The sequence below is a fragment of the Prunus avium genome, chromosome 8 (genome assembly GCF_965620075.1).
Source record: "Prunus avium chromosome 8, drPruAviu1.hap1.1, whole genome shotgun sequence".
Classification (NCBI taxonomy): Eukaryota; Viridiplantae; Streptophyta; class Magnoliopsida; order Rosales; family Rosaceae; genus Prunus; species Prunus avium.
Window position 1 is genome coordinate 9,652,705 of NC_142291.1, and position 23,027 is coordinate 9,675,731.

At 44.7% G+C, this 23,027-nt stretch overlaps 15 non-coding genes and 1 pseudogene across 15 annotated transcripts; all 16 read right to left on the reverse strand.

Moving 5' to 3' along the window:
• Positions 1 to 4,374: 4,374 nt before the first annotated feature.
• On the reverse strand, positions 4,375 to 4,493 carry LOC148291332 (5S ribosomal RNA; annotated as a pseudogene).
• Positions 4,494 to 5,246: 753 nt separating this feature from the next.
• LOC148291333 (5S ribosomal RNA) lies at positions 5,247 to 5,365 on the reverse strand. The gene has a single exon (XR_015827702.1). It is a non-coding gene; the product is annotated as a 5S ribosomal RNA (ribosomal RNA).
• Positions 5,366 to 6,119: 754 nt separating this feature from the next.
• Positions 6,120 to 6,238, reverse strand: LOC148291334 (5S ribosomal RNA). The gene has a single exon (XR_015826736.1). It is a non-coding gene; the product is annotated as a 5S ribosomal RNA (ribosomal RNA).
• A 5,171-nt stretch (positions 6,239 to 11,409) lies between these two features.
• LOC148291335 (5S ribosomal RNA) lies at positions 11,410 to 11,528 on the reverse strand. Its single transcript, XR_015826958.1, has one exon. It is a non-coding gene; the product is annotated as a 5S ribosomal RNA (ribosomal RNA).
• Positions 11,529 to 12,302: 774 nt separating this feature from the next.
• Positions 12,303 to 12,421, reverse strand: LOC148291336 (5S ribosomal RNA). The gene has a single exon (XR_015826704.1). It is a non-coding gene; the product is annotated as a 5S ribosomal RNA (ribosomal RNA).
• Positions 12,422 to 13,175: 754 nt separating this feature from the next.
• On the reverse strand, positions 13,176 to 13,294 carry LOC148291337 (5S ribosomal RNA). The gene has a single exon (XR_015826715.1). It is a non-coding gene; the product is annotated as a 5S ribosomal RNA (ribosomal RNA).
• A 754-nt stretch (positions 13,295 to 14,048) lies between these two features.
• LOC148291338 (5S ribosomal RNA) lies at positions 14,049 to 14,167 on the reverse strand. Its single transcript, XR_015826726.1, has one exon. It is a non-coding gene; the product is annotated as a 5S ribosomal RNA (ribosomal RNA).
• Positions 14,168 to 14,921: 754 nt separating this feature from the next.
• On the reverse strand, positions 14,922 to 15,040 carry LOC148291339 (5S ribosomal RNA). Its single transcript, XR_015826737.1, has one exon. It is a non-coding gene; the product is annotated as a 5S ribosomal RNA (ribosomal RNA).
• Positions 15,041 to 15,794: 754 nt separating this feature from the next.
• On the reverse strand, positions 15,795 to 15,912 carry LOC148291340 (5S ribosomal RNA). The gene has a single exon (XR_015827057.1). It is a non-coding gene; the product is annotated as a 5S ribosomal RNA (ribosomal RNA).
• Positions 15,913 to 16,666: 754 nt separating this feature from the next.
• Positions 16,667 to 16,784, reverse strand: LOC148291341 (5S ribosomal RNA). Its single transcript, XR_015827058.1, has one exon. It is a non-coding gene; the product is annotated as a 5S ribosomal RNA (ribosomal RNA).
• A 754-nt stretch (positions 16,785 to 17,538) lies between these two features.
• On the reverse strand, positions 17,539 to 17,657 carry LOC148291342 (5S ribosomal RNA). Its single transcript, XR_015826986.1, has one exon. It is a non-coding gene; the product is annotated as a 5S ribosomal RNA (ribosomal RNA).
• A 754-nt stretch (positions 17,658 to 18,411) lies between these two features.
• Positions 18,412 to 18,530, reverse strand: LOC148291343 (5S ribosomal RNA). Its single transcript, XR_015826748.1, has one exon. It is a non-coding gene; the product is annotated as a 5S ribosomal RNA (ribosomal RNA).
• Positions 18,531 to 19,304: 774 nt separating this feature from the next.
• LOC148291344 (5S ribosomal RNA) lies at positions 19,305 to 19,423 on the reverse strand. Its single transcript, XR_015826759.1, has one exon. It is a non-coding gene; the product is annotated as a 5S ribosomal RNA (ribosomal RNA).
• Positions 19,424 to 21,125: 1,702 nt separating this feature from the next.
• Positions 21,126 to 21,244, reverse strand: LOC148291345 (5S ribosomal RNA). The gene has a single exon (XR_015826770.1). It is a non-coding gene; the product is annotated as a 5S ribosomal RNA (ribosomal RNA).
• A 754-nt stretch (positions 21,245 to 21,998) lies between these two features.
• Positions 21,999 to 22,117, reverse strand: LOC148291346 (5S ribosomal RNA). The gene has a single exon (XR_015826893.1). It is a non-coding gene; the product is annotated as a 5S ribosomal RNA (ribosomal RNA).
• A 774-nt stretch (positions 22,118 to 22,891) lies between these two features.
• Positions 22,892 to 23,010, reverse strand: LOC148291347 (5S ribosomal RNA). Its single transcript, XR_015827035.1, has one exon. It is a non-coding gene; the product is annotated as a 5S ribosomal RNA (ribosomal RNA).
• Positions 23,011 to 23,027: the final 17 nt, after the last annotated feature.

A 23,027-nucleotide genomic window follows, 5' to 3' on the forward strand; every position in this document is an offset into this window, starting at 1 on the left:
ACAAAAAACGAAGCAAGAGTTACCATGACAGAAACATTCAACGGAAAGAGTTCTCCAAAGGTATGTCAGTTCTTTTGTTTAACTCACGTTTGCGTCTCTTTCCAGGAAAATTGAAGTCTAGATGGCAAGGCCCATTCACCGTGGTCAATGTTTCTCCCTATGGAGCTGTGGAGATTCAAAACCCTAAAGATGGCTCGACTTTCAAAGTAAATGGACAACGTTTAAAGCCATTCTATGAGGGAGTTTCAGCTGGCATCCAAACTGGCCATGTGGTAGATCAACTTCCCTTCGTACCATCAACTTAGCTGATTGCACAATGTCTTGCCAAGACAGTAACTAAGGCGCTTCTTGGGAGGCAACCCATGTGTTCAAGAAGAAGGTGCTTGGTAGCAATCGACCTAATCGCATCAAGGGGAAGCATTTCAATCCTTTCTCTTTACTTGTTTTGTTTTTATTTTTAGTCATTTTAAGTTTCTGTTCCTTTTTATAAATAAATAAATATAAAAATTAAAAATTAAAAATTAAAAATTAAAAAATAAAAAAAATTTCTTATAAGCTAACTTTTGGTAACCCCAGTGAGCACCTCCGTCAATACAGTGTCTAGGAGTTCTTTAGGCGACACCTTCGGTGTCTAAGAAGTTTGGGTTTTAAGCGGGACCATTGTGACCCCTCCAACCTTCCCGGATCCCCTGGCTGTGTTTTCTGAGGCCCTTAACTGGTCATCCATGAGTTGCTTATATATTCATTTTTTTTTTTTTTCTCTAAACCTTTTTCTTAACTTTTCCCTTTATCATTTACTTGTTCTCAATCATCTTTACTTTGCTTTAACATTGAGGACAATGTTTAATTCAGGTCTGGGGGGAAGGTTTTCAAATTTCATTCATTTGTGTTTCAATTTTCGTTCATTTGTCACTAATTTTTTTGGCGAAATGTCATACAATCGATGCTATGGAGCTGCCATTGAGGTTTTCATATCAGAATTTTGCACTTCACAAAGCTTTGGCTCTTAGAATTCTGGTGGCTAAAGTACCATGCTCAAATTCTTGAAGGAAAATAGTGGAGACTACCCTAGTGAGCTATATCGAGCCTAATTGCTTTCTTGAGAGGGTTTAAAGTGTTCTATTTCTCATCCATACTTATTTTCTTCAATTCACTCTAATTGATCTCATCATTTCATTTTGATTGAATACTAAGGATGATTCTCTTTTACAGATATCATGTGCTTGCTCTCATTCATGAATGAACTCATTGAAGTGATGCTAGGCTATGTGTGTATAACTATTCTATGTGCTTTCTTTTCACCCTACTCATATGTGTGTTCCATTAGCCCTCTTGAAGCCAAACACTTAAATCCTTTTTCTTCTATCACCCTCATCATTTCCCTACCTTTGTATCTCAATCTGAGATACTTGACCTATTGTAGCCATACCCTAGTAACTTAGAAATATACCAAGGTTTGCCAACATAAAGTTTGAAGCAAGGAAGTTGCAGCCATGTACCTAAATAAAGATGATGTGAATCTGTGCAATGAAGTTAATGAAGATGCAGATCAAATCAACGAAGATGAAAGTGTTTCGATTTGATGTAAGTGTGAAAAATAAAGTCCATGCCAGGTAATACCATGAAGTTTGCTGCCATGCCAATCTAAATCAATGATGCCTTGCAGATTAATGAAGCATGCAACCTTGGTATGTTCTTAAGTTATTTGTTTTTCCTTCCAATTCTTCCATTTCCCCTAAACCTTAGCCTTTCATTACAACATTGTGAAAGACCTAGCTGATCTTTGAGGATGTATTCATGGGTGCTGGTAAGTATGTGTGTATCTCTATTCTTAGTATTTAATTCCTTTCATGAGATCTAACCAAATTTGTGCTTCTATTTCATACACTCACTTATGCTTTCTTGAGAGAATTAAAACATAGGTTCTGAGTGATTGAGTGTTATCTGTGAGAATTAGAGTCGAAGCATGTTCTCTATTCAAGGTTTGAGTATGCTTGCTTTGAAACTGTGTGCCTTTGAGCTATAGCTTCCACTTGTACACACTGATTGATGACCTATCTTGGCAACTCTATGGTGTTGGAGGTATGACTAAAGTTTTCTTTCATTTTCATTAGTTGATTTCAAAGTTGTTTTTCTAACCATTTTGTTTTGTAGAGTTAGAAAAACGTTTGTGGGTATCGTATCTGTTAAACCCTCAGGAGACACAACTCCTCCTACTAGGGATGCCTAGAGGTTTAAAGGCTTGTTGCATACGCTCAATGCAATCGAGTTACCTACGAAAGTGGTCTAGTTAGTTTTGTTTTTAACTTTGTTTTGTGTGGTTTTGCTCGAGGACTAGCAAAATCTAGGTTTGGGGGTATTTGATCGGTTCATAATTGTATATCATTTTGTACCCTTCTAGCTTATGATTTGGTTATGTTTTTGAGTTAAACTTGTGCTTTTAATCCTTTTTGTGTTTATCTTTCAGCTTTAGGTAACAATGATGGCTTTGGATATGAAATGATGTAATCCATGTATGTTAAAGCCTGATTTGGATAAAGGGATGAAGAGCTTAAAAGACAAACTCATTTTGGCTACAGCCCCCTGCCAGTCCAGTTCCGTAGGTCATATTGCAAGCTTTGTTTCAGCAACCTACACAGCTCGGATGAGGCAGCATTCTTCATGAAAGTTGTTCCAATGGGTGTGTACTACAACAAATCCTAGGATTCACAACCCCACAATTCACTCCAACCATCCTCAAACACTCTCACAATCCCAAACACTCCAACAATCACCAAAACAACTCCAGCTTTCTTCTCTTCCATTTCCCTACGAATTTCATCTTCCTTAGCCATCACCACTCACTCAAACTCATCCCAAATCACCTCCATATCCTTCATACATCTTTCTAGAAGTGGGGAAGCTCTTGGAGAAGCATTAGAAGTGGAGAAGCACTTGGAGAAGCCTTGGACACCACAAGAACTTCAGAAAAAGGGTTTTTCTACTCTTATTGCATTCATTATGTTTTCTCATTTCTGTTCAAGTCTCTTTTCCATTATGAGTAGCTAAATCCATAACTAGGGCTTCGATGTAACCTAACATGAATATTCTGGGTTTATAAGTTTGGAGTTTCAAGTTTGATTCATGATTCATGTTCTTATTCATTATGCTTATAAGTTAACATGCTTGTTTGAATGATTGATCACCATTAGAACTTGTTTGTTAACTATCTTGGTTTGAATTAAGAGTATACACCATGCTTTAATTCGAATTGAACTATGAATAGGAAGAGTATGTATGGACATTCGACAACAGGGATTAGATACATACTTGGTTGTTTAAAATGTTCTTCTATGCTTAATGGGTTCCTAATGCTTAATTTTAGGTTAGACAACAAATGATCAAATTAGGGAATTAGGAACACAAGGTTAGGACCAAACACCATGGCCTAATCATACTTTAGCTAGAATCAATCTTTGAATCTGAATTAGACTTGTTACTTGAATCTTTATAACCCAGAATTGAATTGTTATGGTGAATCGAATGCCCTAGTCTCCAAACCTGTGTTTTAACCTTCAAAACCACCCTTTGTTACTTTTGTTTACTTGCTTTCCGTTGCAATTTCAGTTTGTTCATTTCTTTCTATAATCACAAGCATTCTCACTTCAAAGTTCATTTTAATCTTGCTGCATTTGTTTTCAAACTCACTCTTGCTTTAAATTCTGTTTTAGATTTAACTTCCTAACTTCTTGAATTCGGTAATCTAAAGTACATAACTAATTTGAACTTCTCAGTCTTCGTGGGTACGACCTCGTACTTGTCTTGCTATACTACTAATTGCCCCGTACAATTGCGAGTTAACATAATATTAACAACAAACAACCCCAATAATTTCGGCAGTGGGCGTCGAGTCCTGCTGTTTTTTCGCTTTCGTTCGTTTGCGGTGCCCGGTTAATTGGAGACGAGCTCCACGGGGTGATGTAGGACAGATGGCGTAAGTTATTGGAGAGGAGCTGGACCGACGCGCGTGCAACGGCAAATCGGGCAAACCGCTGATCTGGGCTCCGACCTCAGAATTGGGCCCACGAACCGTCGATTCGAAGGCAACGGCGTCGCGAGTAAAACTCATTGCGTTGCCATGAGTCGTGGGCTTTTTCGGGCATCCGACTTCGTTTACTAGCCCGAAATCCAGTTTTTGAAGTTTTTGGTAACTGTGTTATTTTCCTATTTTAATTCCTTCGTTAATCCTAGGCTTTCTAGGAGTATTTAATCATAGTGTGCCCCGATTGTCACGCTGCGCCAAGGGGTCGTGATAAAACAAAGACATCCAGATGAATAAGATGACGGAAAGCAAACGCCCACGACAATTGAAACGTCAACAAGGCAAAAAAAGAAGGGATGCAACACGAGGACTTCTCAGGAGGTCACCCATCCTAGTACTACTCTCGCCCAAACTCGCTTAACTTCGCAGTTCTGATGGGATCCGCTGCATGTGAGTTGGTATGATCGCATCCGTTAGCTTATAACGCCTAAAAGTATATAAGCCACGTTTGAGCCATGCCATATGACCATGGGTTGGCTATCCAACGCCCCCCACATGAAATGGCATGGCCTGTCAAGCCTTGTCGTCGCCACCCCTACCACGTGTCGCGCGCAGGCCTGCCGAACTGCCGGTTCCGATCGGCTGTGGGGCCTACCTTACGATAATTGAACCAAAACAAAAAAAACAAAAAAACTGACAACGTTAAGAACAACCCCAATAATTTCGGCAGTGGGCGTCGAGTCCTGCCGTTTTTTCGCTTTCGTTCGTTTGCGGTGCCCGGTTAATTGGAGACGAGCTCCACGGGGTGATGTAGGACAGATGGCGTAAGTTATTGGAGAGGAGCTGGACCGACGCGCGTGCAACGGAAAATCGGGCAAACCGCTGATCTGGGCTCCGACCTCAGAATTGGGCCCACGAACCGTCGATTCGAAGGCAACGGCGTCGCGAGTAAAACTCATTGCGTTGCCATGAGTCGTGGGCTTTTTCGGGCATCCGACGTCGTTTACTAGCCCGAGATCCAGTTTTTGAAGTTTTTGGTAACTGTGTTATTTTCCTATTTTAATTCCTTCGTGAATCCTAGGCTTTCTAGGAGTATTTAATCATAGTGTGCCCCGATTGTCACGCTGCGCCAAGGGGTCGTGATAAAACAAAGACATCCAGATGAATAAGATGACGGAAAGCAAACGCCCACGACAATTGAAACGTCAACAAGGCAAAAAAAGAAGGGATGCAACACGAGGACTTCCCAGGAGGTCACCCATTCTAGTACTACTCTCGCCCAAACTCGCTTAACTTCGGAGTTCTGATGGGATCCGGTGCATGTGAGTTGGTATGATCGCATCCGTTAGCTTATAACGCCTAAAAGTATATAAGCCACGTTTGAGCCATGCCATATGACCATGGGTTGGCTATCCAACGCCCCCCGCATGAAATGGCATGGCCTGTCAAGCCTTGTCGTCGCCACCCCTACCACGTGTCGCGCGCAGGCCTGCCGCACTGCCGGTTCCGATCGGCTGTGGGGCCTACCTTACGATAATTGAACCAAAACAAAAAAAAATAAAAAAACTGACAACGTTAAGAACAACCCCAATAATTTCGGCAGGGGGCGTCGAGTCCTGTTGTTTTTTCGCTTTCGTTCGTTTGCGGTGCCCAGTTAATTGGAGACGAGCTCCACGGGGTGATGTAGGACAGATGGCGTAAGTTATTGGAGAGGAGCTGGACCGACGCGCGTGCAACGGCAAATCGGGCAAACCGCTGATCTGGGCTCCGACCTCAGAATTGGGCCCACGAACCGTCGATTCGAAGGCAACGGCGTCGCGAGTAAAACTCATGGCGTTGCCATGAGTCGTGGGCTTTTTCGGGCATCCGACGTCGTTTACTAGCCCGAAATCCAGTTTTTGATGTTTTTGGTAACTGTGTTATTTTCCTATTTTAATTCCTTCGTTAATCCTAGGCTTTCTAGGAGTATTTAATCATAGTGTGCCCCGATTGTCACGCTGCGCCACGGGGTCGTGATAAAACAAAGACATCCAGATGAATAAGATGACGGAAAGCAAACGCCCACGACAATTGAAACGTCAACAAGGCAAAAAAAGAAGGGATGCAACACGAGGACTTCCCAGGAGGTCACCCATCCTAGTACTACTCTCGCCCAAACTCGCTTATCTTCGGAGTTCTGATGGGATCCGGTGCATGTGAGTTGGTATGATCGCATCCGTTAGCTTATAACGCCTAAAAGTATATAAGCCACGTTTGAGCCATGCCATATGACCATGGGTTGGCTATCCAACGCCCCCCGCATGAAATGGGATGCCGTCGCATGAAATGGCATGGCCTGTCAGGCCTTGTCGTCGCCACCCCTACCATGTGTCGCGCGCAGGCCTGCCGAACTGCCGGTTCCGATCGGCTGTGGGGCCTACCTTACGATAATTGAACCAAAACAAAAAAAAATAAAAAAACTGACAACGTTAAGAACAACCCCAATAATTTTGGCAGTGGGCGTCGAGTCCTGTTGTTTTTTCGCTTTCGTTCGTTTGCGGTGCCCGGTTAATTGGAGACGAGCTCCACGGTGTGATGTAGGACAGATGGCGTAAGTTATTGGAGAGGAGCTGGACCGACGCGCGTGCAACGGCAAATCGGGCAAACCGCTGATCTGGGCTCCGACCTCAGAATTGGCCCCACGAACCGACGATTCGAAGGCAACGGCGTCGCGAGTAAAACTCATTGCGTTGCTGTTGTGTAGATTTCAGCTGCACCAAAATGGATTAAGCTGCATCCTCAACTTGTGATACTCGCAAGTGCACGAGCCGTTCGGTAGTATAGCGTATGTAAGTGCGAGGTCGATCCCACGAGGATTGGTGATTGAATGATCCAATTCATTTTCCCTACACAAAACAGAAATGAAAAATAAAGGAAATAAATAAAACAAGGAAAGAAGAAATAACTAACTCAAGCAGATAAGTTCCCAAGTTCAATTAGATTAATGGATTGATTCTAGCTAAAGTATGATTAAGCCATGGTGTGTGGTCATAACCTTGTGTTCCTAATTCCCTAATTTGATCATTTGTTGTCTAACCTAAAATTAAGCATTAGGAACCCATTAAGCATAGAAGAACAATTTAAACAACCAAGTATGTATCTAATCCCTGTTGTCGAATGTCCATACATACTCTTCCTATTCATAGTTCAATTCGAATTAAAGCATGGTGTATACTCTTAATTCAAACCAAGATAGCTAACATGCAAGCCTAAATGGTGATCAATCATTCAAACTAGCATATTAACTTATAAGCATAATGAATAAGAACAAAAACCATAATTGAAACTTGGAAACTAATTAAACTTGAATACTTAAGAAAGAATGTACATTACAAGAAAAATAAATTACAACTAAGAAAACATTAAAGAAAGCTAGAATTGAGAACTAGAAAGCAAAACTAAGAGAATTTGAGGGAGAGAAGGGAAGGGAGCTCTAGAGAAGTGTTTGAGAGCTCCCCCCCCCTTGGGGTGTGTTTACAAGCTTGGGAAACCTCACTATATATAGGCCTAAGGAAGCTGAAAATCTGAATTAAGTATGGCTAATGCATACAACACTTTGTTTTATAAAATCTGAAATGGTTGATGCACTTCACTAATGCATACAACACTTCCATTATAAAATCTGAAATGGTTGATGCACTTCACTAATAAATCCCACCAGCAGCCCTAGCTCATCTTCATGTCACCATGACCAAGCTTCCAACCAGAAATAATAGCTCATCCTGAGGTCAGCATGACCAGCAACTTCAAGGGCTTACGAATTGGGCTTCCCTTAAGCAAATTAAGACTTTAAGCACTCAAACTTGAAGTTCAGAATGTCTTCTTTCCAGCCATATATCATTTGGGCCAATCCAAGGTCGGAGGAGGAAGTTAAGGCCAAAACAAATTGCTAACTCATTTTGCGCGCTGATAAAATCCATCCTGAGCATGGCTCTGTGTTTGCTAGGTAACAGACTCCATATTTATCCAATGGGGCTGAATTTTGGATATGTTATATTACACACCCATTGGAACAACTTTCATGAAGAATGTGGCCTCATCCGAGCTATGTAGGTTGCTGAAACAAAGCTTGCAATATGACCTACGAAACTGGGCTGGCAGGGGACTGTAGCCAAAATTGAGTTTGTCTTTAAGCTCTTCATCCATTCATCCAAATTAGGCCCTAACATGCATGGATTGCATCATTTACTATCCAAAGCCATCATTATTACCTAAAGCTCAATGAACTGAAAGATAAACACAAAAAGGATTAAAAGCACAAGTTTAACTAAAAAACATAACCAAATCATAAGCTAGAAGGGTACAAAATGATATACAATTATGAACCGATCAAATACCCCCAAACCTAGATTTTGCTAGTCCTCGAGCAAAACAACACAAAACAAAGTTAAAAACAAAACAAGAAGTTAACTAGACCACTTTCGTAGGTAACTCGATTGCATTGAGCGAATGCAACAAGCCTTTAAACCTCTAGGCATCCCTAGTAGGAGGAGTTGTGTCTCCTGAGGGTTTAACAGAAACGATACCCACAAACGTTTTACTAACTCTACAAAACAAAGTGGTTAGAAAACTTATTAGATTTGTTAGTCCTTAAGCAAAAATAAAAGAAACACAAAAACAAAAATAATTACAAAAACAAAACAAAAATAAAAATAAAAATAAATAAATAAAAACTCAAAACAATCTTTCCGAACATTTTATGAAGAGAAATGACTCATGCACATGACTCAAAAGTTTAAAAGCTCAATTTTAGACATTATTTACAAGGCGGCAAAGTTCAAAACATAACATGTTCAAAGTGTATTAGTGTGATAGCCAAATGCAACAAATTCCCCAATCTTAGTTTTCACACAATTTCAAAAATCATACCAAGCACAAATGCAACTTCAAATCTCACCGAAGTTGTCCTGTCACAAATGAATCACTCGGAAGAGGGCTACAATGCAACACTCAGTTATAAACATGAGATTAGAGTTAAACCATAAGGGACTTAACTCGCAATAGAAAGATGAAGAACTTGCATTAATATGATCTCAAGAAGGATGCCAAACACTTAAAAGTAGAAAAATAAATGCAATTCAACCACATGACATTTAAGATCAATTTAGGTCTTTAGCATAGGTTGTAATGGGGCCAAGGGTGTAAGGTGAGTAAGAAATGAAGGGTATGGATAAAACAAAGTCCAAGAAACTCAAAATATAAGAGCATAAAACAATTGTTTACAAGACTTCGAATCATCACGATTAGATTTTTTCTTTTACACGATCAAAACTCCTTATACCTTCATTTACAATGATTTAAACTCCTTTCCAAACACCAATGAAACCCAAAAACAAAATTTCATTCAACTACCATTTAATCATAACTTTTTTCTTTTCTTTTCTTTCACCAATTGTGTGATTTTCTTTTTTTTTCTTTTTTTCTTCTATGTAATATCCCTTCCCAAACTTAGCATGAAAAACACATCCGAATTAGAGCTCATGAGTTCCTTAGAAAGGTAAATATTTGTTTTTCGGGCTAAGGCGAGGAAATATAATTGGTAAAATGAAAGAAAAGGTTTACATGTAGGCTCAAAATGGTTAACAATGGAAAATCATGCTTAAGCATGCATAAGGTTAGCTTGAAAGGCACAAACGATCCAAAGAGGGCCTTAATATCACTTCTTAAATGTCATGAAATCAAATTGCATAAGAATGAATGACTTTTAAGTGATCAACCAAATCAATGAATAATGAGATCAAACAACAACTTTGATGACAAGAAAATAAGAGTATGTGTATAACATTCATGAAATGAAGCACAAGGCTCAAAAGCTCACATTATATGGTTATATAAGTCTAATTTATGCTTGATACAATTCTTTAGATCATGCAAATCCTTTAATTGGAAAATTATGAAACAAATGGCAAGTGCAAAGAAGGTTTCGAACATGTCATGCTAGAACGATGCCAAATTAATTAATTAATTAAATTTTTTTTACAATAAAAATTTAAAAGGAAAACAAAATAAATAATAAATAAAATTCAATTTTCATTTAAGTCATGCAAACATTTATCACAATCTCATCAAATGTGTTCGGAAAGTGACTAAACAAGATTCAAAACAAGAAAGAAATTTAAATTTTTTTTTTTTTTAAATTTTAAGAAAAACCAAGTTTACTTGCTAAACTCCAATACCCCCAAACCTAGAAATGAGCATTGTCCTCAATGTTTAAAAATTAGCCACAAACAATGTCATAACAACAAATGAAAGGTATTAAAGCAAATAAAAAAATATCACAAAATCAAAAGAAAACAAAAACAAAATAATTATAAAATAAAAATTACAACACAAACAAACAAACAAAAAAAAATGAAACAGTAAACCCTAATCACACAATTCTGAAACCCAAAAAAATTTTGAAGCCCAAAGCCCACAATTTCGAAACACAAACCATGGTGAATTTAACCCACTTTGAAACCCAAACTAAAGTGAAACCCGACCCACAATTTGTTTTCAATTCCGGCTTTTTATTATTATTTAGTTTTGTAAAAACAAACTATCGAACCGTGATTAGCAACACAAAGAGCGGGATTTTAACATGGATCATGATGTCTCGGTTCAGTGTAAGGGACCAACAGACAGGGCGAGACACGTGTCGACGCAAAGAGGCGCCGCAGGCTCCACAAGCAAAAATTACGGGCTCATGGAAAGGCGCGAAGACTTTACTGAACGCGTTCGTTCAGAAAAGACACGTCGTGATAAATGAGTTGGGTATGGTTGGAAGGCGAGAAGGTTGTGGGACTCAAGGAATGCTGGAGATTCAGAAAATGCTCAGATGCTGCAATGGCTAGGGTTTGTCAAAGACTAAGTCTATAAGAAAGGGTGAAAAAAAAACGCAAACTCAAAAACACACAAAAGAGAAAAGAAAGAAAGAAGAAAAGAGAGTGAGAAATCAAATGGCCTCTAACTACCCATTTTCGTTGGATCTCAACCTAGCTCCACCGACTCAGACACGAGGCCAAGCAGCGGCACCAGTATGGATGCCCTACTTTGCTTCCGCACGGGGGCCTGTGACAGTAACTGACTCAATACTCCTGGACAACGATGTTGCCATTGGAGTGGCTAGAAATTTAGTGACTCCTAAAGATATACGTGTTCTGGGGACAAGGGATGACAACCGGGTCGTGAGCGATGCCCTGGCACTGAGCGTGCAGAGTACAACAACAGTCGCAAGTTTGGGTTTCAAAGTGTGCCCCGATTGTCACGCTGCGCCACGGGGTCGTGATAAAACAATGACATCCAGATGAATAAGATGACGGAAAGCAAACGCCCACGACAATTGAAACGTCAACAAGGCAAAAAAAGAAGGGATGCAACACGAGGACTTCCCAGGAGGTCACCCATCCTAGTACTACTCTCGCCCAAACTCGCTTAACTTCGGAGTTCTGATCGGATCCGGTGCATGTGAGTTGGTATGATCGCATCCGTTAGCTTATAACGCCTAAAAGTATATAAGCCACGTTTGAGCCATGCCATATGACCATGGGTTGGCTATCCAACGCCCCCCGCATGAAATGGGATGCCGTCGCATGAAATGGCATGGCCTGTCAGGCCTTGTCGTCGCCACCCCTACCATTTGTCGCGCGCGGGCCTGCCGAACTGCCGGTTCCGATCGGCTGTGGGGCCTACCTTACGATAATTGAACCAAAACAAAAAAAAACAAAAAAACTGACAACGTTAAGAACAACCCCAATAATTTCGGCAGTGGGCGTCGAGTCCTGTTGTTTTTTCGCTTTCGTTCGTTTGCGGTGCCCGGTTAATTGGAGACGAGCTCCACGGGGTGATGTAGGACAGATGGCGTAAGTTATTGGAGAGGAGCTGGACCGACGCGCGTGCAACGGCAAATCGGGCAAACCGCTGATCTGGGCTCCGACCTCAGAATTGGGCCCACGAACCGTCGATTCGAAGGCAACGGCGTCGCGAGTAAAACTCATTGCGTTGCCATGAGTCGTGGGCTTTTTCGGGCATCCGACGTCGTTTACTAGCCCGAAATCCAGTTTTTGAAGTTTTTGGTAACTGTGTTATTTTCCTATTTTAATTCCTTCGTTAATCCTAGGCTTTCTAGGAGTATTTAATCATAGTGTGCCCCGATTGTCACGCTGCGCCACGGGGTCGTGATAAAACAAAGACATCCAGATGAATAAGATGACGGAAAGCAAACGCCCACGACAATTGAAACGTCAACAGGGCAAAAAAAGAAGGGATGCAACACGAGGACTTCCCAGGAGGTCACCCATCCTAGTACTACTCTCGCCCAAACTCGCTTAACTTCGGAGTTCTGATGGGATCCGGTGCATGTGAGTTGGTATGATCGCATCCGTTAGCTTATAACGCCTAAAAGTATATAAGCCACGTTTGAGCCATGCCATATGACCATGGGTTGGCTATCCAACGCCCCCCGCATGAAATGGCATGGCCTGTCAGGCCTTGTCGTCGCCCCCCCTACCATGTGTCGCGCGCAGGCCTGCTGAACTGCCGGTTCCGATCGGCTGTGGGGCCTACCTTACGATAATTGAACCAAAACAAAAAAAAACAAAAAAACTGACAACGTTAAGAACAACCCCAATAATTTCGGCAGTGGGCGTCGAGTCCTGTTGTTTTTTCGCTTTCGTTCGTTTGCGGTGCCCGGTTAATTGGAGACGAGCTCCACGGGGTGATGTAGGACAGATGGCGTAAGTTATTGGAGAGGAGCTGGACCGACGCGCGTGCAACGGCAAATCGGGCAAACCGCTGATCTGGGCTCCGACCTCAGAATTGGGCCCACGAACCGTCGATTCGAAGGCAACGGCGTCGCGAGTAAAACTCATTGCGTTGCCATGAGTCGTGGGCTTTTTCGGGCATCCGACGTCGTTTACTAGCCCGAAATCCAGTTTTTGAAGTTTTTGGTAACTGTGTTATTTTCCTATTTTAATTCCTTCGTTAATCCTAGGCTTTCTAGGAGTATTTAATCATAGTGTGCCCCGATTGTCACGCTGCGCCACGGGGTCGTGATAAAACAAAGACATCCAGATGAATAAGATGACGGAAAGCAAACGCCCACGACAATTGAAACGTCAACAGGGCAAAAAAAGAAGGGATGCAACACGAGGACTTCCCAGGAGGTCACCCATCCTAGTACTACTCTCGCCCAAACTCGCTTAACTTCGGAGTTCTGATGGGATCCGGTGCATGTGAGTTGGTATGATCGCATCCGTTAGCTTATAACGCCTAAAAGTATATAAGCCACGTTTGAGCCATGCCATATGACCATGGGTTGGCTATCCAACGCCCCCCGCATGAAATGGCATGGCCTGTCAGGCCTTGTCGTCGCCCCCCCTACCATGTGTCGCGCGCAGGCCTGCTGAACTGCCGGTTCCGATCGGCTGTGGGGCCTACCTTACGATAATTGAACCAAAACAAAAAAAAACAAAAAAACTGACAACGTTAAGAACAACCCCAATAATTTCGGCAGTGGGCGTCGAGTCCTGTTGTTTTTTCGCTTTCGTTCGTTTGCGGTGCCCGGTTAATTGGAGACGAGCTCCACGGGGTGATGTAGGACAAATGGCGTAAGTTATTGGAGAGGAGCTGGACCGACGCGCGTGCAACGGCAAATCGGGCAAACCGCTGATCTGGGCTCCGACCTCAGAATTGGGCCCACGAACCGTCGATTCGAAGGCAACGGCGTCGCGAGTAAAACTCATTGCGTTGCCATGAGTCGTGGGCTTTTTCGGTCATCCGACGTCGTTTACTAGCCCGAAATCCAGTTTTTGAAGTTTTTGGTAACTGTGTTATTTTCCTATTTTAATTCCTTCGTTAATCCTAGGCTTTCTAGGAGTATTTAATCATAGTGTGCCCCGATTGTCACGCTGCGCCACGGGGTCGTGATAAAACAAAGACATCCAGATGAATAAGATGACGGAAAGCAAACGCCCACGACAATTGAAACGTCAACAAGGCAAAAAAAGGAGGGATGCAACACGAGGACTTCCCAGGAGGTCACCCATCCTAGTACTACTCTCGCCCAAACTCGCTTAACTTCGGAGTTCTGATGGGATCCGGTGCATGTGAGTTGGTATGATCGCATCCGTTAGCTTATAACGCCTAAAAGTATATAAGCCACGTTTGAGCCATGCCATATGACCATGGGTTGGCTATCCAACGCCCCCTGCATGAAATGGCATGGCCTGTCAGGCCTTGTCGTCCCCCCCCCTACCATGTGTCGCGCGCAGGCCTGCTGAACTGCCGGTTCCGATCGGCTGTGGGGCCTACCTTACGATAATTGAACCAAAACAAAAAAAAACAAAAAAACTGACAACGTTAAGAACAACCCCAATAATTTCGGCAGTGGGCGTCGAGTCCTGTTGTTTTTTCGCTTTCGTTCATTTGCGGTGCCCGGTTAATTGGAGACGAGCTCCACGGGGTGATGTAGGACAGATGGCGTAAGTTATTGGAGAGGAGCTGGACCGACGCGCGTGCAACGGCAAATCGGGCAAACCGCTGATCTGGGCTCCGACCTCAGAATTGGGCCCACGAACCGTCGATTCGAAGGCAACGGCGTCGCGAGTAAAACTCATTGTGTTGCCATGAGTCGTGGGCTTTTTCGGGCATCCGACGTCGTTTACTAGCCCGAAATCCAGTTTTTGAAGTTTTTGGTAACTGTGTTATTTTCCTATTTTAATTCCTTCGTTAATCCTAGGCTTTCTAGGAGTATTTAATCATAGTGTGCCCCGATTGTCACGCTGCGCCACGGGGTCGTGATAAAACAAAGACATCCAGATGAATAAGATGACGGAAAGCAAACGCCCACGACAATTGAAACGTCAACAAGGCAAAAAAAGAAGGGATGCAACACGAGGACTTCCCAGGAGGTCACCCATCCTAGTACTACTCTCGCCCAAACTCGCTTAACTTCGGAGTTCTGATGGGATCCGGTGCATGTGAGTTGGTATGATCGCATCCCTTAGCTTATAACGCCTAAAAGTATATAAGCCACGTTTGAGCCATGCCATATGACCATGGGTTGGCTATCCAACGCCCCCTGCATGAAATGGCATGGCCTGTCAGGCCTTGTCGTCCCCCCCCCTACCATGTGTCGCGCGCAGGCCTGCTGAACTGCCGGTTCCGATCGGCTGTGGGGCCTACCTTACGATAATTGAACCAAAACAAAAAAAAACAACAAAACTGACAACGTTAAGAACAACCCCAATAATTTCGGCAGTGGGCGTCGAGTCCTGTTGTTTTTTCGATTTCGTTCATTTGCGGTGCCCGGTTAATTGGAGACGAGCTCCACGGGGTGATGTAGGACAGATGGCGTAAGTTATTGGAGAGGAGCTGGACCGACGCGCGTGCAACGGCAAATCGGGCAAACCGCTGATCTGGGCTCCGACCTCAGAATTGGGCCCACGAACCGTCGATTCGAAGGCAACGGCGTCGCGAGTAAAACTCATTGCGTTGCCATGAGTCGTGGGCTTTTTCGGGCATCCGACGTCGTTTACTAGCCCGAAATCCAGTTTTTGAAGTTTTTGGTAACTGTGTTATTTTCCTATTTTAATTCCTTCGTTAATCCTAGGCTTTCTAGGAGTATTTAATCATAGTGTGCCCCGATTGTCACGCTGCGCCACGGGGTCGTGATAAAACAAAGACATCCAGATGAATAAGATGACGGAAAGCAAACGCCCACGACAATTGAAACGTCAACAAGGCAAAAAAAGAAGGGATGCAACACGAGGACTTCCCAGGAGTCACCCATCCTAGTACTACTCTCGCCCAAACTCGCTTAACTTCGGAGTTCTGATGGGATCCGGTGCATGTGAGTTGGTATGATCGCATCCCTTAGCTTATAACGCCTAAAAGTATATAAGCCACGTTTGAGCCATGCCATATGACCATGGGTTGGCTATCCAACGCCCCCTGCATGAAATGGCATGGCCTGTCAGGCCTTGTCGTCCCCCCCCCTACCATGTGTCGCGCGCAGGCCTGCTGAACTGCCGGTTCCGATCGGCTGTGGGGCCTACCTTACGATAATTGAACCAAAACAAAAAAAAACAAAAAAACTGACAACGTTAAGAACAACCCCAATAATTTCGGCAGTGGGCGTCGAGTCCTGTTGTTTTTTCGCTTTCGTTCATTTGCGGTGCCCGGTTAATTGGAGACGAGCTCCACGGGGTGATGTAGGACAGATGGCGTAAGTTATTGGAGAGGAGCTGGACCGACGCGCGTGCAACGGCAAATCGGGCAAACCGCTGATCTGGGCTCCGACCTCAGAATTGGGCCCACGAACCGTCGATTCGAAGGCAACGGCGTCGCGAGTAAAACTCATTGCGTTGCCATGAGTCGTGGGCTTTTTCGGGCATCCGACGTCGTTTACTAGCCCGAAATCCAGTTTTTGAAGTTTTTGGTAACTGTGTTATTTTCCTATTTTAATTCCTTCGTTAATCCTAGGCTTTCTAGGAGTATTTAATCATAGTGTGCCCCGATTGTCACGCTGCGCCACGGGGTCGTGATAAAACAAAGACATCCAGATGAATAAGATGACGGAAAGCAAACGCCCACGACAATTGAAACGTCAACAAGGCAAAAAAAGAAGGGATGCAACACGAGGACTTCCCAGGAGTCACCCATCCTAGTACTACTCTCGCCCAAACTCGCTTAACTTCGGAGTTCTGATGGGATCCGGTGCATGTGAGTTGGTATGATCGCATCCCTTAGCTTATAACGCCTAAAAGTATATAAGCCACGTTTGAGCCATGCCATATGACCATGGGTTGGCTATCCAACGCCCCCCGCATGAAATGGCATGGCCTGTCAGGCCTTGTCGTCGCCCCCCCTACCATGTGTCGCGCGCAGGCCTGCCGAACTGCCGGTTCCGATCGGCTGTGGGGCCTACCTTACGATAATTGAACCAAAACAAAAAAAAACAAAAAAACTGACAACGTTAAGAACAACCCCAATAATTTCGGCAGTGGGCGTCGAGTCCTGTTGTTTTTTCGCTTTCGTTCGTTTGCGGTGCCCGGTTAATTGGAGACGAGCTCCACGGGGTGATGTAGGACAGATGGCGTAAGTTATTGGAGAGGAGCTGGACCGACGCGCGTGCAACGGCAAATCGGGCAAACCGCTGATCTGGGCTCCGACCTCAGAATTGGGCCCACGAACCGTCGATTCGAAGGCAACGGCGTCGCGAGTAAAACTCATTGCGCTGCCATGAGTCGTGGGCTTTTTCGGGCATCCGACGTCGTTTACTAGCCCGAAATCCAGTTTTTGAAGTTTTTGGTAACTGTGTTATTTTCCTATTTTAATTCCTTCGTTAATCCTAGACTTTCTAGGAGTATTTAATCATAGTGTGCCCCGATTGTCACGCTGCGCCACGGGGTCGTGATAAAACAAAGACATCCAGATGAATAAGATGACGGAAAGCAAACGCCCACGACAATTGAAACGTCAACAAGGCAAAAAAAGAAGGGATGCAACACGAGGACTTCCCAGGAGGTCACCCATCCTAGTACTACTCTCGCCAAAACTCGCTTAACTTCGGAGTTCTGATGGGATCCGGTGCATGTGAGTTGGTATGATCGCATCCGTTAGCTTATAACGCCTAAAAGTATATAAGCCACGTTTGAGCCATGCCATATGACCATGGGTTGGCTATCCAACGCCCCCCGCATGAAATGGCATGGCCTGTCAGGCCTTGTCGTCGCCCCCCCTACCATGTGTCGCGCGCAGGCCTGCCGAACTGCCGGTTCCGATCGGCTGTGGGGCCTACCTTACGATAATTGAACCAAAACAAAAAAAAACAAAAAAACTGACAACGTTAAGAACAACCCCAATAATTTCGGCAGTGGGCGTCGAGTCCTGTTGTTTTTTCGCTTTCGTTCGTTTGCGGTGCCCGGTTAATTGGAGACGAGCTCCACGGGGTGATGTAGGACAGATGGCGTAAGTTATTGGAGAGGAGCTGGACCGACGCGCGTGCAACGGCAAATCGGGCAAACCGCTGATCTGGGCTCCGACCTCAGAATTGGGCCCACGAACCGTCGATTCGAAGGCAACGGCGTCGCGAGTAAAACTCATTGCGCTGCCATGAGTCGTGGGCTTTTTCGGGCATCCGACGTCGTTTACTAGCCCGAAATCCAGTTTTTGAAGTTTTTGGTAACTGTGTTATTTTCCTATTTTAATTCCTTCGTTAATCCTAGGCTTTCTAGGAGTATTTAATCATAGTGTGCCCCGATTGTCACGCTGCGCCACGGGGTCGTGATAAAACAAAGACATCCAGATGAATAAGATGACGGAAAGCAAACGCCCACGACAATTGAAACGTCAACAAGGCAAAAAAAGAAGGGATGCAACACGAGGACTTCCCAGGAGGTCACCCATCCTAGTACTACTCTCGCCCAAACTCGCTTAACTTCGGAGTTCTGATGGGATCCGGTGCATGTGAGTTGGTATGATCGCATCCGTTAGCTTATAACGCCTAAAAGTATATAAGCCACGTTTGAGCCATGCCATATGACCATGGGTTGGCTATCCAACGCCCCCCGCATGAAATGGGATGCCGTCGCATGAAATGGCATGGCCTGTCAGGCCTTGTCGTCGCCACCCCTAATATGTGTCGCGCGCAGGCCTGCCGAACTGCCGGTTCCGATCGGCTGTGGGGCCTACCTTACGATAATTGAACCAAAACAAAAAAAAACAAAAAAACTGACAACGTTAAGAACAACCCCAATAATTTCGGCAGTGGGCGTCGAGTCCTGTTGTTTTTTCGCTTTCGTTCGTTTGCGGTGCCCGGTTAATTGGAGACGAGCTCCACGGGGTGATGTAGGACAGATGGCGTAAGTTAATGGAGAGGAGCTGGACCGACGCGCGTGCAACGGCAAATCGGGCAAACCGCTGATCTGGGCTCCGACCTCAGAATTGGGCCCACGAACCGTCGATTCGAAGGCAACGGCGTCGCGAGTAAAACTCATTGCGTTGCCATGAGTCGTGGGCTTTTTCGGGCATCCGACGTCGTTTACTAGCCCGAAATCCAGTTTTTGAAGTTTTTGGTAACTGTGTTATTTTCCTATTTTAATTCCTTCGTTAATCCTAGGCTTTCTAGGAGTATTTAATCATAGTGTGCCCCGATTGTCACGCTGCGCCACGGGGTCGTGATAAAACAAAGACATCCAGATGAATAAGATGACGGAAAGCAAACGCCCACGACAATTGAAACGTCAACAAGGCAAAAAAAGAAGGGATGCAACACGAGGACTTCCCAGGAGGTCACCCATCCTAGTACTACTCTCGCCCAAACTCGCTTAACTTCGGAGTTCTGATGGGATCCGGTGCATGTGAGTTGGTATGATCGCATCCGTTAGCTTATAACGCCTAAAAGTATATAAGCCACGTTTGAGCCATGCCATATGACCATGGGTTGGCTATCCAACGCCCCCCGCATGAAATGGGATGCCGTCGCATGAAATGGCATGGCCTGTCAGGCCTTGTCGTCGCCACCCCTAATATGTGTCGCGCGCAGGCCTGCCGAACTGCCGGTTCCGATCGGCTGTGGGGCCTACCTTACGATAATTGAACCAAAACAAAAAAAAACAAAAAAACTGACAACGTTAAGAACAACCCCAATAATTTCGGCAATGGGCGTCGAGTCCTGTTGTTTTTTCGCTTTCGTTCGTTTGCGGTGCCCGGTTAATTGGAGACGAGCTCCACGGGGTGATGTAGGACAGATGGCGTAAGTTAATGGAGAGGAGCTGGACCGACGCGCGTGCAACGGCAAATCGGGCAAACCGCTGATCTGGGCTCCGACCTCAGAATTGGGCCCACGAACCGTCGATTCGAAGGCAACGGCGTCGCGAGTAAAACTCATTGCGCTGCCATGAGTCGTGGGCTTTTTCGGTTATCCGACGTCGTTTACTAGCCCGAAATCCAGTTTTTGAAGTTTTTGGTAACTGTGTTATTTTCCTATTTTAATTCCTTCGTTAATCCTAGGCTTTCTAGGAGTATTTAATCATAGTGTGCCCCGATTGTCACGCTGCGCCACGGGGTCGTGATAAAACAAAGACATCCAGATGAATAAGATGACGGAAAGTAGACCCGGCAATATTGCACACGACCCGTTAACACGACACGAATTCGCACGAAATTATCAGTATTTGGGTTGAGCTTATTGGGTCGGGTTGAAAACGGGTGAACCCGTTAGCCACCCGTTAAGCTAACGGGTCGTTTCGGGTCGAAAACGGGTTAACCCGTTACCACCCGTTAAGAAGGTTAATTTTGTAATTTTGCAAAATATTTTTCTTTTCTTTTCTTCTTCCCCTTTTCTTTCTTCTTTCTGTGTCTTTTTCTTCTTACCTTTTTGTCTTTTTCTTCTTTCCCCTTTTCCTTTTTCTTCTTCCTCTCGTTCTTCTCTTCTGCTCTGTTCTTCTCTTTTTCTCTTCTGCTATCTTTTTGTCAAGATTCTCTTCTGCTCTTCTTCTCTCCACTCAATAGACTCCGCCAACCCAGCCACCAGGGATGACTTCGCCAACCCAGCCACCAGGGATCAAGGAGGAGGTATCTAGGTCGGTCCACAGAGGGTGATTGATTCTAGAGTTGTTGGTTTTGGTTCTCTCAGTTAATTTTGAATTTTCTTTCTTCCTCAATTTATTTAGTTGTTAAGTTTTTAAGATATCTGTGAGAGAGAGATATATACTGTTTTGGGGTGAGAGGACTGAAATGAAGAGGGAAAGAGGGAAGAAAAGTTAGGGTTGGGGTTTGGGGGAAAAAAGACAGAGAAGGCGTGTTGGTAGAGAAGCTGTGATAGTTTTTTTTTTTTTTTTTTTCTTTCTGGTTTATTCTTAACGGGTTAACGGGTCGTGTCGGATATTCGCGAATTGTAACGGGTCGTGTTTGGGTCTAGTATTTGTCACCCGTTAACTTAACGGGTCGTGTTCGTGTCAACCCGTTAAGAAAACGGATTAACCCGTTAACGACCCGAAACCCGTTAAAACGACCCGTTTGCCAGCTCTAACGGAAAGCAAATGCCCACGACAATTGAAACGTCAACAAGGCAAAAAAAGAAGGGATGCAACACGAGGACTTCCCAGGAGGTCACCCATCCTAGTACTACTCTCGCCCAAACTCGCTTAACTTCGGAGTTCTGATGGGATCCGGTGCATGTGAGTTGGTATGATCGCATCCGTTAGCTTATAACGCCTAAAAGTATATAAGCCACGTTTGAGCCATGCCATATGACCATGGGTTGGCTATCCAACGCCCCCCGCATGAAATGGCATGGCCTGTCAGGCCTTGTCGTCGCCCCCCCTACCATGTGTCGCGCGCAGGCCTGCCGAACTGCCGGTTCCGATCGGCTGTGGGGCCTACCTTACGATAATTGATCCAAAACAAAAAAAAACAAAAAAACTGACAACGTTAAGAACAACCCCAATAATTTCGGCAGTGGGCGTCGAGTCCTGTTGTTTTTTCGCTTTCGTTCGTTTGCGGTGCCCGGTTAATTGGAGACGAGCTCCACGGGGTGATGTAGGACAGATGGCGTAAGTTATTGGAGAGGAGCTGGACCGACGCGCGTGCAACGGCAAATCGGGCAAACCGCTGATCTGAGCTCCGACCTCAGAATTGGGCCCACGAACCGTCGATTCGAAGGCAACGGCGTCGCGAGTAAAACTCATTGCGTTGCCATGATTCGTGGGCTTTTTCAGGCATCCGACGTCGTTTACTAGCCCGAAATCCAGTTTTTGAAGTTTTTGGTAACTGTGTTATTTTCCTATTTTAATTCCTTTGTTAATCCTAGGCTTTCTAGGAATATTTAATCATAGTGTGCCCCGATTGTCACGCTGCGCCACGGGGTCGTGATAAAACAAAGACATCCAGATGAATAAGATGACGGAAAGCAAACGCCCACGACAATTGAAACGTCAACAAGGCAAAAAAAGAAGGGATGCAACACGAGGACTTCCCGGGAGGTCACCCATCCTAGTACTACTCTCGCCCAAACTCGCTTAACTTCGGAGTTCTGATGGGATCCGGTGCATGTGAGTTGATATGATCGCATCCGTTAGCTTATAACGCCTAAAAGTATATAAGCCACGTTTGAGCCATGCCATATGACCATGGGTTGGCTATCCAACGCCCCCCGCAGGAAATGGGATGCCGTCGCATGAAATGGCATGGCCTGTCAGGCCTTGTCGTCGCCACCCCTAATATGTGTCGCGCGCAGGCCTGCCGAACTGCCGGTTCCGATCGGCTGTGGGGCCTACCTTACGATAATTGAACCAAAACAAAAAAAAACAAAAAAACTGACAACGTTAAGAACAACCCCAATAATTTCGGCAGTGGGCGTCGAGTCCTGTTGTTTTTTCGCTTTCGTTCGTTTGCGGTGCCTGGTTAATTGGAGACGAGCTCCACGGGGTGATGTAGGACAGATGGCGTAAGTTATTGGAGAGGAGCTGGACCGACGCGCGTGCAATGGCAAATCGGGCAAACCGCTGATCTAGGCTCCGACCTCAGAATTGGGCCCACGAACCGTCGATTCGAAGGCAACGGCGTTGCGAGTAAAACTCATTGCGTTGCCATGAGTCGTGGGCTTTTTCGGGCATCCGACGTCGTTTACTAGCCCGAAATCCAGTTTTTGAAGTTTTTGGTAACTGTGTTATTTTCCTATTTTAATTCCTTCGTTAATCCTAGGCTTTCTAGGAGTATTTAATCATAGTGTGCCCCGATTGTCTCGCTGCGCCACGGGGTCGTGATAAAACAAAGACATCCAGATGAATAAGATGACGGAAAGCAAACGCCCACGACAATTTAAACGTCAACAAGGCAAAAAAAGAAGGGATGCAACACGCGGACTTCCCAGGAGGTCACCCATCCTAGTACTACTGTCGCCCAAACTCGCTTAACTTCGGAGTTCTGATGGGATCCGGTGCATGTGAGTTGGTATGATCGCATCCGTTAGCTTATAACGCCT